Here is a 14,660-nt window from a genome sequence, read left to right on the forward strand (position 1 = left end):
AAGATCAACAAGGAAATTGAAACTAACTAGACAAAACAGACAAAATACAGCATTCCACCAAACATCAGTAGAATACATTCTTCTCAAACTCACATGGCACATTCTTCAAGACAGACCGGATTCTAGCCCATATAACATGCCTCAATAAATTTTAAATTTTACAATAAATTGAAGGGAATTCCCTGGCGGTCCAGTCATTAGGACTCCACGCTTCCGCTGCAGGGGGGATGGGTTCGATCCCTGGTGGGGGAACTAAGATCCTGCAAACTGCACAGCACAGGGAAACAAATAAAAAAAAAATTAAATAAATTAAATTGAGAAAGAAATAAAGTATGTTCTCTGACCACAAGAGAATTAGATTACAAATCAATAAAAGGCAGCAATTTGGAAAATTCACAAGTATGTGAAAATTAAGCAACACACTCTTTAATAGTCAGTGTATTAAACAAGAAGTGGAATGATAAATTAGAAAATACTTTAGCTGAATGAATATAAAAACACAACATACTAAAACTTACAAAATGTAGCTAAAGCAATGTTCAGAAGGAAATCTATAGCTGTAAAATGCCTGTATTAAAAAAGAAGAAACATCTCAAATCATTTATGGTCAACTGATTTTCCACAAAGGTACCAAGACAGGGCTTCCCTGGTGGCGCAGTGGTTGAGAGTCTGCCTAGCGATGCAGGGGACATGGGTTCGTGCCCCGGTCTGGGAAGATCTCACATGCCGCGGAGCAGTTGGGTCCGTGAGCCATGGCCACTGAGCCTGCGCGTCCGGAGCCTGTGCCCCGCAACAGGAGAGGCCACAACAGTGAGAGGCCCGTGGACCACAAAAGAAAACAAAACAAAACAAAGTACCAAGACAATTCAATGAGAAAAGAACAGTATTTTCAAGTGCTGGAAGAACTGATACATACATGCAAAAGAATAAATTTGGACTCCTACCTCATACAGTATATAAAAGTTAACTAAAGATTGATCGCAGGCCTAAGAATAAGTTGGGCTTCATCAAAATTAAAAACTTGTGTACTGCAAACCATATCATAAATAAAATGAAAAGACAACCCACAAAATTGGAGAGAATTTGCAAATCATATATCTGATAAGGGGCTTGCATACAGACTATATAAGGAACTGAGACAACCCAATAATAAAAAGATAAGAATTCAATTTAAAAAATGGGCAAAGGATCTGAACAGACATTTCTCCCGAGAAGATATACAAATGGATAATAAGCATATGGAAAGATGCTCAACATCGTTAGCCATCTGGGAAATGTAAATCAAAACCACAATGAGGGGGCTTCCCTGGTGGCGCAGTGGTTGAGAGTCCGCCTGCCGATGCAGGGGACGCAGGTTCGTGCCCCGGTCCGGGAGGATCCCGCTTACTGCGGTGCGGCTGGGCCCGAGAGCCATGGTCGCTGAGCCTGCGCATCCGGAGCCTGTGCTCCACAACGGGCGAGGCCACAAACACTGAGAGGCCCATGTACCGCAAAACAAACAAACAAACACCCCACAATGAGCTACCACTTATACGCACTAGGATGGTTATAATGAAAAAGACAGCTAAGAAGTGTTACCAAGGATGTGGAGAAACTGGAACTTTCATACAATGCTGCTGGAAATTTAAAATGACCCGGCCATTTTGGAAAACAGTCCGGCAGTTCCTTAAACGGTCAGACATAGTTACCCTTTGACCCAGCAATTCCACTCTGAGCTGTATACCCAAGAGAAATGAGGACTTATGTCCAAAAACAACTTATACATAAATGTTCTTAACAGCACTATTTGCAATAGCCAAAGGACGAAAACAACCCAAATGCCCCTCAACTGATGAATGGATAAATAAAATGTTGTCTCTCCAGAGAATGGAATATCATTCATCCATAAAAAGAAATGAAGCACTGATGCATAGTACAACATGGATGAACCTTGACAACATTATTCTAAGTGAACAAACTAGACACAGAATGTCACCTATTGTACGATCCCAATTATATGAAATGTCCAGAATAGGGAGACCCATAGAAAAACTAGGTTGGTAGACTGGTGGTTGCCCAGGGCAGAGGAGCTGGGGGCTACAGCTCCTGTGCCCTGGGCCTGTGTGTAACCACTCGTGGATATAATCATCTGGGGTGATGAAAATGCTCTAGAATTAGATTGTGGGATGGGTGTACAATCCTAAGAATACACTAAAAAATCACCGTACACTTTAAATGGGTGATTCATATGGCATGTGAATTATATCTCAATAAAGCTGTTTAAACAATTACTCGAAAGGGCAGGCAGAATGGTGGTTAGGCTAAATGGCGTCTATTTTCTTTCTGGCTACAAAATTATAAGCACCTAGAAGGCTGCTGGTCCCAGATGGTCCTGGGATAGTTCTAAACAGCAACAGGACCCCCAGACCAGACCCAAGCGTAGGCCAGAGGGAATGGCTGGACCAAATTCTACAGGGGGCGTGGGTCTGGCCCCCCGCAGGCCTATCATGGGGTGATCAAGCTCACTCACCAACCATGGCGCTGATGAGCCTGTTGGGACGGGCCCGGGCAGATGTGGAACAGAGAGTGTTGAAATACAGCCCAGAGCCCTCCCGGATGGGGCTGAGCATCGGGGGCGGCGTGTAGGCAGGGCACTGGGACAGTCCCTTCAGCAGACGGTCCACCAGGAACACGGGCGAGCACAGGCAGCTCTGGCGGCATCCTCCCGGGCCCGGCTCCCCAGACATGGAGGGCGGAGGAGGGATGAGCAGTGCCTTGGGCCGTCGGAGCTTCTTCCTCTTCCGCTTCCTGTGTTGGCTGCTCTCCTTGCTGTCTCTCTCTTCCCCGTCCTTCTCCTGTCCCTGGAGAAGAAGAGACTTCAGAACCACAGCGGTCACCTGAGGTCACCGGCCCCACAGCTCAGTCCTCAAGATGGCCTGAGAGTGGGAAAGGGTACTGACCAGCCAGACGCACACCCAGCATGGCCGTGCCCAGAGTCCTCAGCGCAGGAAGCCAGGCAGGGCCACCACGCCTGAGCCAGACTCCAGACCCTAAGCCGGGTGATATATGAGGCTAGGGCCTTCTCAGGCACACACACCTCCCAAGGAGAGGCCCTCACTCAGACCATTTTGGAAATTCATGTCCGTTTTTAAAGTGACTGGCACTTAAAGTGTGGGGGCCAGACGGATGCAACAGCATGACAAAAGGAAAACCTTTTGCCCTCAAAATGACAGCAGCTTCTGGGAGACAAACAGTGGGCTCCACGCATCCCGTACCCGGGTCCAGCAAGAACGTCTCCAGGTGGGGTCTTCCAGCACAGGCTGAAGAGACGACGGCTTGACCTTGCTACACTCTCTCTTACCTCCACACAATCTCCCCTCCTCTCTGCCCATCTTACCCCTCCTCATCCTCCAGCTCTCAGCTGCAACACCCCCTTCCTCAGGCAGGGTCTCTGGTGCCCCCGGGGCTCCTACAGCTCCCTCTCCCAGCCCGGCCCGTTCTGGGTCGTCAGTGTCCGGGGATGGGTCTATCTACTCCGCTGGGCTGGGAGCCCCAGGAGACGGGGGCAGGCCTGTTGTGGTCGCTGCAGTGTCCCCAGCCCTGCCCAGCACAGGGCCAGAGACAAGGAAGTTCACTGGAGGCTGAATGGATGAATGAACATGCAAATCAAGCCCTTCTGGAGTCAGGATTTGGGGGCTTTTCTCACAGCTCCCACTGGAAGCTGGAAAGCAGCTGGAAGGAAGTGTACCCACCTTGCTCCCCGGGGGCTGGTTCGCTGCAGCCACAGGCACCAACACAGGGACCACCAAAGGGGCTGCGGTCATGTTGTCCAAGGACTTCCTGCCTCCCGGGGAACACTGCCTGTCCCCCTCCGGCCTCAGCACCTGTCTTGGTGGCTTGCAAAACTCCATGCCACACACCTACACACAGAGAAGAGCCAGCCCTTTAAGAGACACAGTACGTAGGGAGCAAGGGGCCCCTCCAGAGCAGCACAGCCCTGACTCCCGGCCCCCAGCCAGGCTCCCCGCAGGAGGACGGCTCCATCCTGAGATGAATGGCAGCTTCGCGCCCCTTCACCTGCGGCTCCTGCTTCCCTCGAGGTGACGGCCACTGGTCGCTGTGAAAACACATGTGGCTGCTCAGCCCTCTCTTGGTGTAAAACATCTGGCTGCAATTCTTGCAGACGTAAGTGCTCCTTGGCTCTGCCCAGTCTGTGGGACCACCATTGTGCTGGTTACTGTGGGGAAGAAAGGGAGAATGGGACTCGGTCCCCAAACACTGATCCTCTGACAGCTTTGGACGAACCCTAAAGAAATGGAGATGATGCCCCCGATTCTCCGTGGCCTGGTGCTCGCCCCTTCAGGAGTGAAGCATCCAGAGCTCGCTCACCCAGGGCCAGCACATCAAAGCCACCAGAGGATTCCTGAGGGGCTTCGGAACTTACCAGCCACCCGGCATGTTCTCCTCCTTCATCGGGTGGGGGAGCCAGTAGATATTTCCACCCTGAAGATGAAAATACATCTGAGCCAACATATCAGAAATGAGATGCAAGAGTGAAAACTATAAGACTTGGAAGAAAACACAGGTATAATTCTTGGTGACCCTGGAGTAAGCAGTGGTTTCTTGGATGACTCCAAAACCAAACAAAAGGCAGACATATTAGACTTCATCAAAACGTACAACTTCTGTGCTTCAAAGGACATCATCAAGAAGTGAAAAGACAGAATAAGAGAAGAAGTTGCAAATCATGTATCTGATAAGGGACTATGTATATTTCTGTATCTGTGATACATAATGAACTCTCACAGCTCAAAAATAAAATCACAACCCAATTTAAAAATGGGCAAAGACTCTGAAGAGACACTTATCCAAAGAGGATATACAAATGGCCAATAAACACATTAAAAGATGCTCAGGATTATTAGCCATCGGGGAAATGCAAATTAAACCATAATAAAATTATCATTTCCCACCCACTAAGGTGGCTGTAATCAAAAGAACCAACTGGACAATAACAAATGTTGGTGAGGATGCAGAGAAACTGCAGGCCTCATACACTCTGGGTAGGGATATAAAACAGCACAGCTTTTTGGAAAAGTCTGGCACTTCCTCCAATAGAATTACCCTAGAGCCCAGCAATTCCCCTCCTACGTATTTCCCAAGAGAAATGAAAACATATGTCTAAACAATAATCTGTATACAAATGTTCATAGCAGCGTTATCACAATGGCCAAGAAGTGAAAACAACCCACATGTCTATCAGTTGATGAATGGATAAATAAAATAGGGTGTATCCATACAATGAACAACTTACCAGCGATAAAAAGGAGTGAAGGTCTGACCCATGCTACAGCACAAAGGAACTCTGAGAACATCATGTGAAGTGAAAGAAGCAAAAGACACAAAAGGCCACGCAGCATTATGATTCCAATCACATGAAGTGTCCAGAATAGGCAAATCCATGGAGACAGAAGGTAGATGCATGGTTGCCAGGGGCTGGGAGGGATGGAGAGATTGCGGGTGACAACCAAGGGTATGGGGTTTGTTTTTGCAGTGATGAAAGTGTTTTGGCAAAGAGTGGCAATGGGTGCACAACCTCCTAAACAAATTGGATGGTGCACTTCAAGATGGCGAATTAGAAGGCACGTGAATATTAAAGCTGTGAAAAAAAAAAGAGGAGGAGGTAGCTGTGGTGTGACAGGAAGGATGCTGGACCTCGGAACAGCACGAAGAGACGTGGCCAAGCTCTCTGCGCCCAGGACCTCGTGGGCACGATGTGGGAGGACCCAAGCTGCTCCACAAGGGCGGACCGGCGCCAGGCCTGCAGCAGGGGACAAGTCGGACTTATGGACCTGTGATTCACAACCAGAATAGACACAGCATTTCACGAACAAATATCAAGGGCAAAGGAGCTGTGCCTTTACATTCTCTGAAGAAGTGAAGGAGGCAAATCCAAAAGGAAGCGAAATGCAGAACGAAAGCAAATAGAAAAAGTTTAGTGAAGAAACATGATGCAAAGTGTCTCTGACAACTCTAAAGCCCTGTTCTGTTTTGTGTGTGTGTGTTGCAGGGCGGAGGGTGATGGAAGGAACCATCACTTCTCTGGACCTTCATTCCCCCCTCTGTAAACAAACTGCATCTGACGATTTGCTGAGGTTATATACAGTGCCTGGACAAGTCAGAAACACGGACACAGGTAAGGACGACACTCTGCCTCCCGCATGGTTAGGTCCCGTGAGAGGGCCCTGGTACCTGGATCCTGTTGAATATCATCAGCTTGGACTTGGAGTCCCAGGGAGGATCCGCTGGAGGCCCGGCCGACGACGAGAACGAGGCCATGGCTACCTGGCTTGGAGAAGCCGCACAGCACATATTCATTTTCACCTTCTCCTTCCGGAAGCCTGAAAAGTGCTGGGCCCTGGAGTTGCCAGAGATGAGCCTGTATCCTCGGCCCTTGGAGCAAGCCGGGCCCTCTTCACCTTTTGTGGCCCCGGAAGCCGCGCCATTCTCAGCCTGAGCCTGCTTCCCTGTGAGGTGGGCTCTGGATGGTTCCTCTCCTCCGAACAGGGTCTGACGCAGGGCCCCGGGGGAGAAGATGTCCCACACGTCCAAGGTCCCTTTCGAGAATCTCAACTGCTAGGCCAGAGAGGAGATGTCTGGGTTCCCAGGAGGGTCCAGGGACGACGCTGTGAAGGCAGGTGGAGCATCAGCCACTTTTGGTCTTCCCTTTGTGTCTGGGTTCACTCTGCTGGGGGAGGCCTCTGTGGGGAAAGCAGGTTTGGATTTTCTCCTGCGGGTTAGGGATCCCTCTTGCTCAGGCTTCACGGGGCCAGCATGGAGAGTCAACACTGGGCGCCATAGGCGGGGGCTACTGTGGCCATGGCCCCTGCAGTGACTTCAGGGCAATTTGCTTGCTGTCGGGTGTGGGAAGCTGGGAGGAGGCGGCGGCACCTGGGTGTGGGAGGAGATCCGCTGGGACTTGGTGATCATCTGGAACACCTGCATCTGCTCGTGGCTCACCAGAGACTCCTGAGACTTCAGAAACAGCTGCCGGAAGAGCGGCGTGGCTTCCGACGGGAGGCCGCTGGACTTTGGGCTGTCCTGGGGGCCAGGCTCACCAGGGTTCTGCCACGAGGAGTCGCAGTCGAACTTGCGCCTCTTGGAAGCCCAGGAGTCGTCTTCTCCGCTGGTTCTAACATATCTGGGGTCAACCGAGGCCTCCCCTTGTGCTTTCAGGAGCGTGGGAGGGAAGGGCGGCATGTCCTCCAGACCGGTGCCCCAGCTGGGTGAGGGCTCCCCCGCAGGGGAGTCGCTGCTGAGCCCGGGGCCAGGCTCGGAGCCCTACCGGGACAGAACTGCAGAGGGCTTGTGGACGACAAACATACTGTTTCCTTTGCTCTTAGGGCTGTCCGACAGGTTTCGGAGCCACTGGAAACTGTGGCTTGATGGCTGGGAACTGGCGGGGACAGTCTGGCTATGCAACAGAGGCAGGCAGGCGGGCAGGGGAGCGCCCTCGGGCCAGCCCTCCAGGGATGATGGGGGCTGGAGCAGGGGCAGCTCCGGCTCAGCTGCGTTGGGCCGCTGTTCTCCGCTGCTCACGAGTGGATGGCTGTGAACACGTCCGTGCCCGGCTCCTTCCGTGGGGGCCGGGGCTCCTAGGGAACCTCAGTGCCCAGGGCTCCTGGGGCCGCCGGGGTGCTGGCTGGGCCCCAGAAGGAGGACCCTGATGAGGGCAGGGAGGAACAGGCCGTGTTCCTCCCTTCGCCGCTGTCTGAAGGCCCTCCCAGGGCTGGCCCGGGAGAAGGGGTCTTCTGTCAGACGATGCTGCTCATGATACAGCACAGGAGATCTCGGTTGGGCAAGAGGGAGCTGGGGGATGGGGCTTCCGGGGGCACCAGGGACCACAGGCTCGCGGGTGCGGGCTGGCTTGCCACCTCGTGCGCACGGGGTGAGCTCCCGCAGGGCTCCTCCTCCGGGGGGTGTCCTTGAGGATGCACAGGCCGTGCTGGACCTCGTAGTGCCAGTGCAGGGAGCGGTAGTCGCAGTAGCTCTTGCTGCAGCCCTGCGCACTGCACACAAAGGGCTTGGTCTTCTGGTGAGTGAGTGTGTGCCCAGTCCTGGAATCACATGAGGAGAAAGTTAGCGGGTGTCTCGGCGTGGGTCACTAACTGCAGGAACCCAGGCGTGTCCCCAGGGGGCAGCAGCATCGCAACTCAGAAACTGTGCTCAGACCCTATGAGGAAAGACCCCTGCTACGGCCAAAGCCGTCTGGAAGGGGGAGCTCTTGCCCTCACCCCTAAGCAAACCCCTAATCTGAGATTAAAAAAATCAGTGGGAGCCAAGTCAGAGTTCCCCAAAGTGGGTTCCTAAGGAACACAAGTCTCCAGGGTTGCTCCCTGAGGACTTGGGCCCAGCTGGCAAATAAGTTTGGAAAAAACACTCTTTACTTCTTGGAGGTTCCTAGTAGCAAACTGAAAAGCCACAGAGCAGATAAAGAGAGATCTGTTGAACTTTCCATGTCTCTCAAACTTATTTGCCCACAAAACCATTTTTTTAAATAGACACATTTAGCATCCCCGAGAACCAGAGATGCAGAGTTCTGAGAACGCACTTGAGGAAATGCTAACTTGGGGATGATCCTTCCTTGAACAAAGGAGTCTTTGCCTTCCCACAGGAGTCCTCTAGGCAGTGACCTGGGAACCCGACAGCAAAAAAAAAAAAAAAAAAGAAAGAAAAAGAAAAAGCCAAATTTGCCTATAATTTCTGCAAATATAAAAGAATGCAAGTATGTATTATATTTACATCATACTTATACCTGCATTAATACATTATAAATATAAACAAATGGGTAAATCACCCTCTGGGTTCCCAACAATCCTACTCCGTATGGTTCTAATCAATTGGACCCAGTAAATAATGAAACCCTTTCCCAAACAGGGACCCTTGGCCTCCATCTGAGGGAAGCAGCAGAGAGCGCATCCGGAGACCCACTTTCTAGCCCTAACTATTACCAGCTTGTGACAGGAGTAAACCATTTCCCATCCTTAATGGCGAGAGGGGAGAGGATACAATGAAAGCGGGATTCATCGAAGCCTCAGTCAAGGCTGGGCGAGCTGTAAACATGCAAGGGATCGTCCACTCCCACGTACCAGTCTCTCAGTTTGAAAGTCTGTCTCTCCTCCCTCGGCAGCAAGAAAAGCTTATCATTTCTAAGACATGAAGAACAAATGGAATTCTGCTCCTCTTACACTGACCTTGTTTTTTAAAGTCAAGTTTAAAAAAAAACTGAGTTAATAAAAGGGGGAATTAAGGAAAAAAAAGAGTGAACAGTCCATTGCCATGTTCTAGAAACAGGCATCTCAGAACCCCTTAAGCCCTGGTGTTATCCCAACGTATATTCCTCATGGAGTGCGTATCTGTTCTGCTCAGACACCTACCAGGGACTCTGAAAATTTCTCTACAGAGTTAGCCAAACTCCCTCCATGACAAAATAGCCTCTGGAGTGTGTTTTTAAAGCACAAGGGTCCTGTCTGCAAATCGCAGCGGCACTCTCCTCACTGCAGTGAATCTGGAGGCTGGGGAGGGCTGGCTGTCCGGGGCAGTGTAGGCCCTGCCCCCCACAAACACTGGCCGTGGGAGGAGAACAGGTTGCACACACCTGGGACACCTGACGGTGGGGGGCGGTGCAGGTGGATGGGAGGGGATGCAAAAGAACCAGGAACACGCCCAGCCCCCATTAGCCCCCTGAACAGACGTCCCGACCAGACTCCTACATACAGGTGGTCCTGACGCTTAAAGGCCTTGCTGAAGATTTTGCACACGTGTCTCCTCTCCTGGCTGTGGGTCGGGTAGTGCTTGCTGAGAGAACTGGCGCTGCTGAACACCTTCCCGCAGAGGCTGCAGTCCAGGAGTGTGTTCTGTGGGGAACTGTGCTGCCGCTTTCCTTTCCTTGTGCTCCCAGACGTGGCCCTGCCTCCTTTGTTAGCCTCTTTGGGCACCTTCACCACGCCTAACCCCAGGTCTAGACAGAGGGAGAAAGCACAGGTTATGACCTCCGGGGACATCGGAGCCCGGGAGGAAGCACTCTACCACCCTCGGACCAACTTCAGCAGCTGAGTCCAACTCAGGGCGTTGGCCGAGAACCCCAACTTCAGCAGCCGCACTCGCAGAGAATACCAGGCTTAGCACCAGGTGAGGCGGAGAAGGGACCCTGGTCAGGCCACCCCTCCAGGGCAGCACCCAATCTTCAAGCCACACTTGGGGGGTAAGGGAGGGGACAGCAACAGTCTGAGTGCTTCCAGGACAGAGTGACTCGACAGGCAGGGCTTCATGACGGTAACATCAACAGCACACTTGCAAGTGCAATCCAGAAATGCACAATGCAAAATCTTAGAAAAGTTTAAGTCCTTTCTCCCAGCCAATTCCACTCTGGGTTTTTTAATTAAGGAAATTAAGGCAGATCTGTACAAATTAACGGAGATCTTGCAGTGAACTGCACGCGAGTTAAATGCAGCATTGTTTTTCCTGGTGAAATGTGAGAAACCACCTAATAACTGACACGAGGGCAGGTGGGTGACTGTATTCTGGTCTCAATGGTCTATGGCGCAGGCATTTAAGATAAAACTGTAGGAAAATATCTGATGACGTGAAAGGATGTTCATGCCATACCACTAAGTGCTGTGCCAGTAACAAGAGGATTGCTGAAAAACGGAATGATCTAGTCTTTAGAAGGGACAAATAAATTTGAATACAAACAAACACAATGGGATTGATTGGTAGGATCATGGATCAACTTAATTTTCCTTTTCCTGTCTATCTGAATTTTCCATGTTTATGTACTTCTTGGGTAAATGATAAAAGGTATTTCCATGAATCACCTCATCAGAGGAACAGGTGAAGAGACTGGGAATGTCCATGTGGGAGAGGGAGATGTCTTCAAGTAGCTGAAGGGCCAGGATGCTTCTGTCTTGCTACAAGGGGCAGAGCTAGATTTGATGAATAAAAGGTAAAAAGAGGGTCTTCCCTGGTGGCGCAGTGATTAAGAATCCGCCTGCCAATGCAAGGGACATGGGGTCGAGCCCTGGTCCAGGAAGATCCCACATGCTGCGGAGCAGCAAAGCCCGTGCGCCACAACTACTGAGCCTGCGCTCTAGAGCCCACGAGACACGACTACTGAAGCCCACGCGCTCAGAGCCCGTGCTCCGCAACAAGAGAAGCCACCTCAATGAGAAGCCCGTGAACTGCAACGAAAAGTAGCCCCCGCTTGCTGCAACTAGAGAAAGCCCACATGCAGCAACGAAGACCCAATGCAGCCAAAAATAAATAAATAAATTTATATTAAAAAGATGTGTAAAAAAAAGTATAGGGAAGCTGATTTTAAATCACTAGAAACGTAAGGACAGTGGATACAAGACCTAAGAACTCTGCAGGCTTGCTGCTGTGTTCCTAGCTCCTGGGATTCCCATTCCTGTACTCGTAGGCACACAGTAACTGTTGCATGGATGAATCATGGAAGATTTTTCTACCCCTTAAGATGGATTAGACTGCCTCACGTGATAGCAAGTTTAAAAACTGCCCTTCATCTAGGATGCAGCAGAGGCTGGACCCAAGAATCCAACAGGTCAGGGCGTGCATACTGCACTAAAGGACCCCAAAGGCTAATTCTCTGTGGCTGAGATGTAGCTTGAGAGACACAGCAGAAAGGAACCTCGACTCTCATCCCAACTCCGTCTCTGGCCATTTGTCACTTAACCTGTCTGGTCTACATCTTCTTCATAGGAAAAGCTGCTGTGTTGAGTGGTCGAATGATTCTAACAGTTTAAATGAGGGAAAATAGGACTCCCATGTGGGAAAGTCCTTGCCTTGATAACTTACTTTTAAAATGTTCATTAGAAGGCTTCCCTGGTGGCACAGTGGATAAGACTCCGCGCTCCCAATGCAGGGGGCCCGGGTTCGATCCCTGGTCAGGGAACTAGATCCCATATGCATGTGGCAACTAAGAGTTCGCATACCACAGCTAGGGAGCCTGCCTGCCACAACTAACACCTGGTGCAACCAAATAAATAAATAATAATAATTTTTTTTTAAAAAGATGAGTATTTAAAATAAATAAATAAAAATAAAATAAAATAAAATAAAATGCTCATTAGGACCTCCCTGGTGGCACAGTGGTTAAGAATCCGCCTGCCAAGGCAAGGGACATGGGTTCGAGCCCTGGTCCGGGAAGATCCCACATGCCGCAGAGCAACTAAGCCCGTGCGCCACAACTACTGAGCCTGCACTCTACAGCCCGCAAGCCACAACTACTGAGCCCACGTGCCACAATTACTGAAGCCCGTGCACCTAGAGCCCGTGCTCTGCGACGAGAAGCCACCGCGATGAAGAGCCCGTACACAGCAAAGAAGAGTAGCCCCTGCTCGCCACAAATAGAGAAAGCCCGCGTGCAGCAACGAAGACCCAACGCAGCCTAAATAAACAAACAGAAGTTTTTCTCTAAAAATAAATAAATAAATAAAATGCTTATTAAAGCAACTGTTAAACTAGAGAACAAAATGTGGTTTCAAAGAAATTGGCAGGGACACTGAAAAACAGGCACATTGAGTCACTGGCCCGGGAAGCCACTTGCTCTTCCCAGAAAGCATGTGCACAAGCTCTAAAACTGTGTGTGTTCTCCGACCAGCAAGCCTACACGGAGGAATATGTGCGAAGAACTCATCCAAGAGAAAAGTCAATGGAAAAGTTATTCACAGATCCACTGTAACAGTCTATCAGGCAAGAATATGGTCCGACAATACAATGCAATAACCATTACAATGACAACCGAATAGTCTACCTTCATATAAGAAAGCAGACTCACTAAGTTTTAGAAACTTCAAATGAATTAGACACTTAATACATCCCTGCAAAACCATGTGTACCCTAGTGGCCTCACCTACGTTTTTTAAAAATCCACGTGTGGGAGCCATGGTGGGGATTTTAATTGTTATTACTTTTCTTTATTTTCTAACTTTTCTATATAAATCTATATCACTTTCTAATTAAAATATATAAGCATATCCATTTGTATGAATCTGAATTTAAGTTAGAGAAGTGTAAAGAGTTAAAATTTAACATTCAGTGGATTTTTTTTAATAAGGTAACCAAAAAAAAAAATCCTCAACTTTAAAACAAATTAGGAAAAATTGAACTAGATTAATGCTTTGTAACATTCACTGGGGGGCACAGACCCATATGAAAATCTGGTGAAATATCACAGTTTCTCTGCCCAGCAAAACGCACACGTACTCACCCTAGCAGCATTTTTAGGTAATTTTTGTGGTTCAGGTTGAGAACCTTAATTACTGTAACCAGGCCTGGCCCAGCACCTGCAATACCAAGGATGGCCTTGGTTTCTAGGATTTCACATTTAGCCATGGTTCCAACACGGGGACAAGGCGACCGGCTTGTCTACATTGTGTGGAGTGCGGGCCTCGGCAGTCTTTCATTCTAGCGAGTATGCAGGACAGTTCTTGAGCTGCTGATCCCAATTAACATTGACATTTGTTCTGCAGGGCTGTTCCGGATGTGGCCTTCCATGCGTGTGGTGTGATTATAAATACGAAGGAGCTCTAAGTCAACTCGTCTAAGCAACTTACCCAAGAACCCATGAAGTGGGTTAAAAACAAAAATCAAATTTATCCTATGGCGGAAGTCTGAAGGTAAACCAAAAGGTGATGTAACCAACGTCTCTGACTGTTCCACTAGTTCTCCCTTTGCTCCTCCGCTGCGGAAGAGAAAGACTTAGAACTGCATCAATGGACTGTGGGAAGGTATTCTAACAGTATTGGTAAAAATCACTACCATCTGTCCAGTGCTTCCCAGCCTGCAAAGTACTTTTACTTTCATTTCTTCTTTTGCTTCTTACTGCTGGCACTCTGGGGGGAAAGCAGAGTGGGTATTATCGTAAGGCAGTCTGAGATTCTGGATCTGCATACTCCACCAGCGGCTTCATGGAGTCACTGTCCTTCCCTGAATACACGGACAGGGCATCCAAGTTGTCCTCCAGCATCTTGCTGGGCGCGTCAGGCATCAGGAGGCTGGGGTCCAGGTCCAAGTGGCTCAGGCCGTCGTACAGCAGGTCTCGTGAGCCAGGCCCCAGATCCCGGTTGAGGGTGTCGCTGCATTTGAGCGCCTGGCTCTCGGGAAACGAAGGGAGGTGCATCTCGGATGGAAGGGTGCCCTTGTCCCCCAGGCTGCACTGGTCCATGGCTCTCCACTACCAGGTCTCAGCCAACAGCTACTCTCTAGACAAGCAAGGCTGTGTAAGGAGTCAGGGAGGAGAGAGCTCTTGGTGGTGTTTATTTCCTGAGAATGAACGAGGACGAATCACAATTATGAGATGGCAACACACATGGTGGATAGAGCGTGGACTTGGAATTCAAACAGACCTGTATGGGGGTTTGTTCTCGGCCACTTAACAGCCACATGACCTTGGGCAAGTCACTTAAGGTCCATGAGCCCTAGTTTCCTCATCTGGAAAATGAGCGTAAGAGTACCTCCATCATAAGATGGTTGTAAGGAAAAAGCAACCGAAATGTCCATCAACAGAGGAATGGATAAAGAAGATGTGGTACATATATACAATGCAATATTACTCAGCAATAAAAGAGAACAAACTAATGCCATTTGCAGCAACATGGATG

The 14,660-nt window shown here is 49.6% G+C and overlaps 1 pseudogene across 1 annotated transcript in view; it reads right to left on the reverse strand.

Moving 5' to 3' along the window:
- Nucleotides 1–14,356, reverse strand: part of LOC307067115 (zinc finger protein 541-like) — a 32,030-nt pseudogene extending 17,674 nt beyond the window's left edge. The window contains exons 1-7 of the transcript in view: nucleotides 13,918–14,356; nucleotides 9,757–10,000; nucleotides 6,232–8,096; nucleotides 4,424–4,482; nucleotides 4,057–4,216; nucleotides 3,732–3,899; nucleotides 2,510–2,840 (exon numbers count right to left, since the gene is read on the reverse strand). The product of the transcript in view is annotated as a zinc finger protein 541-like (transcript). The remainder of the gene's footprint in view (nucleotides 1–2,509; nucleotides 2,841–3,731; nucleotides 3,900–4,056; nucleotides 4,217–4,423; nucleotides 4,483–6,231; nucleotides 8,097–9,756; nucleotides 10,001–13,917) is intronic.
- Nucleotides 14,357–14,660: the final 304 nt, after the last annotated feature.

The sequence above is a fragment of the Hyperoodon ampullatus genome, assembly GCF_949752795.1.
Source record: "Hyperoodon ampullatus genome assembly, chromosome: 18".
Classification (NCBI taxonomy): Eukaryota; Metazoa; Chordata; class Mammalia; order Artiodactyla; family Ziphiidae; genus Hyperoodon; species Hyperoodon ampullatus.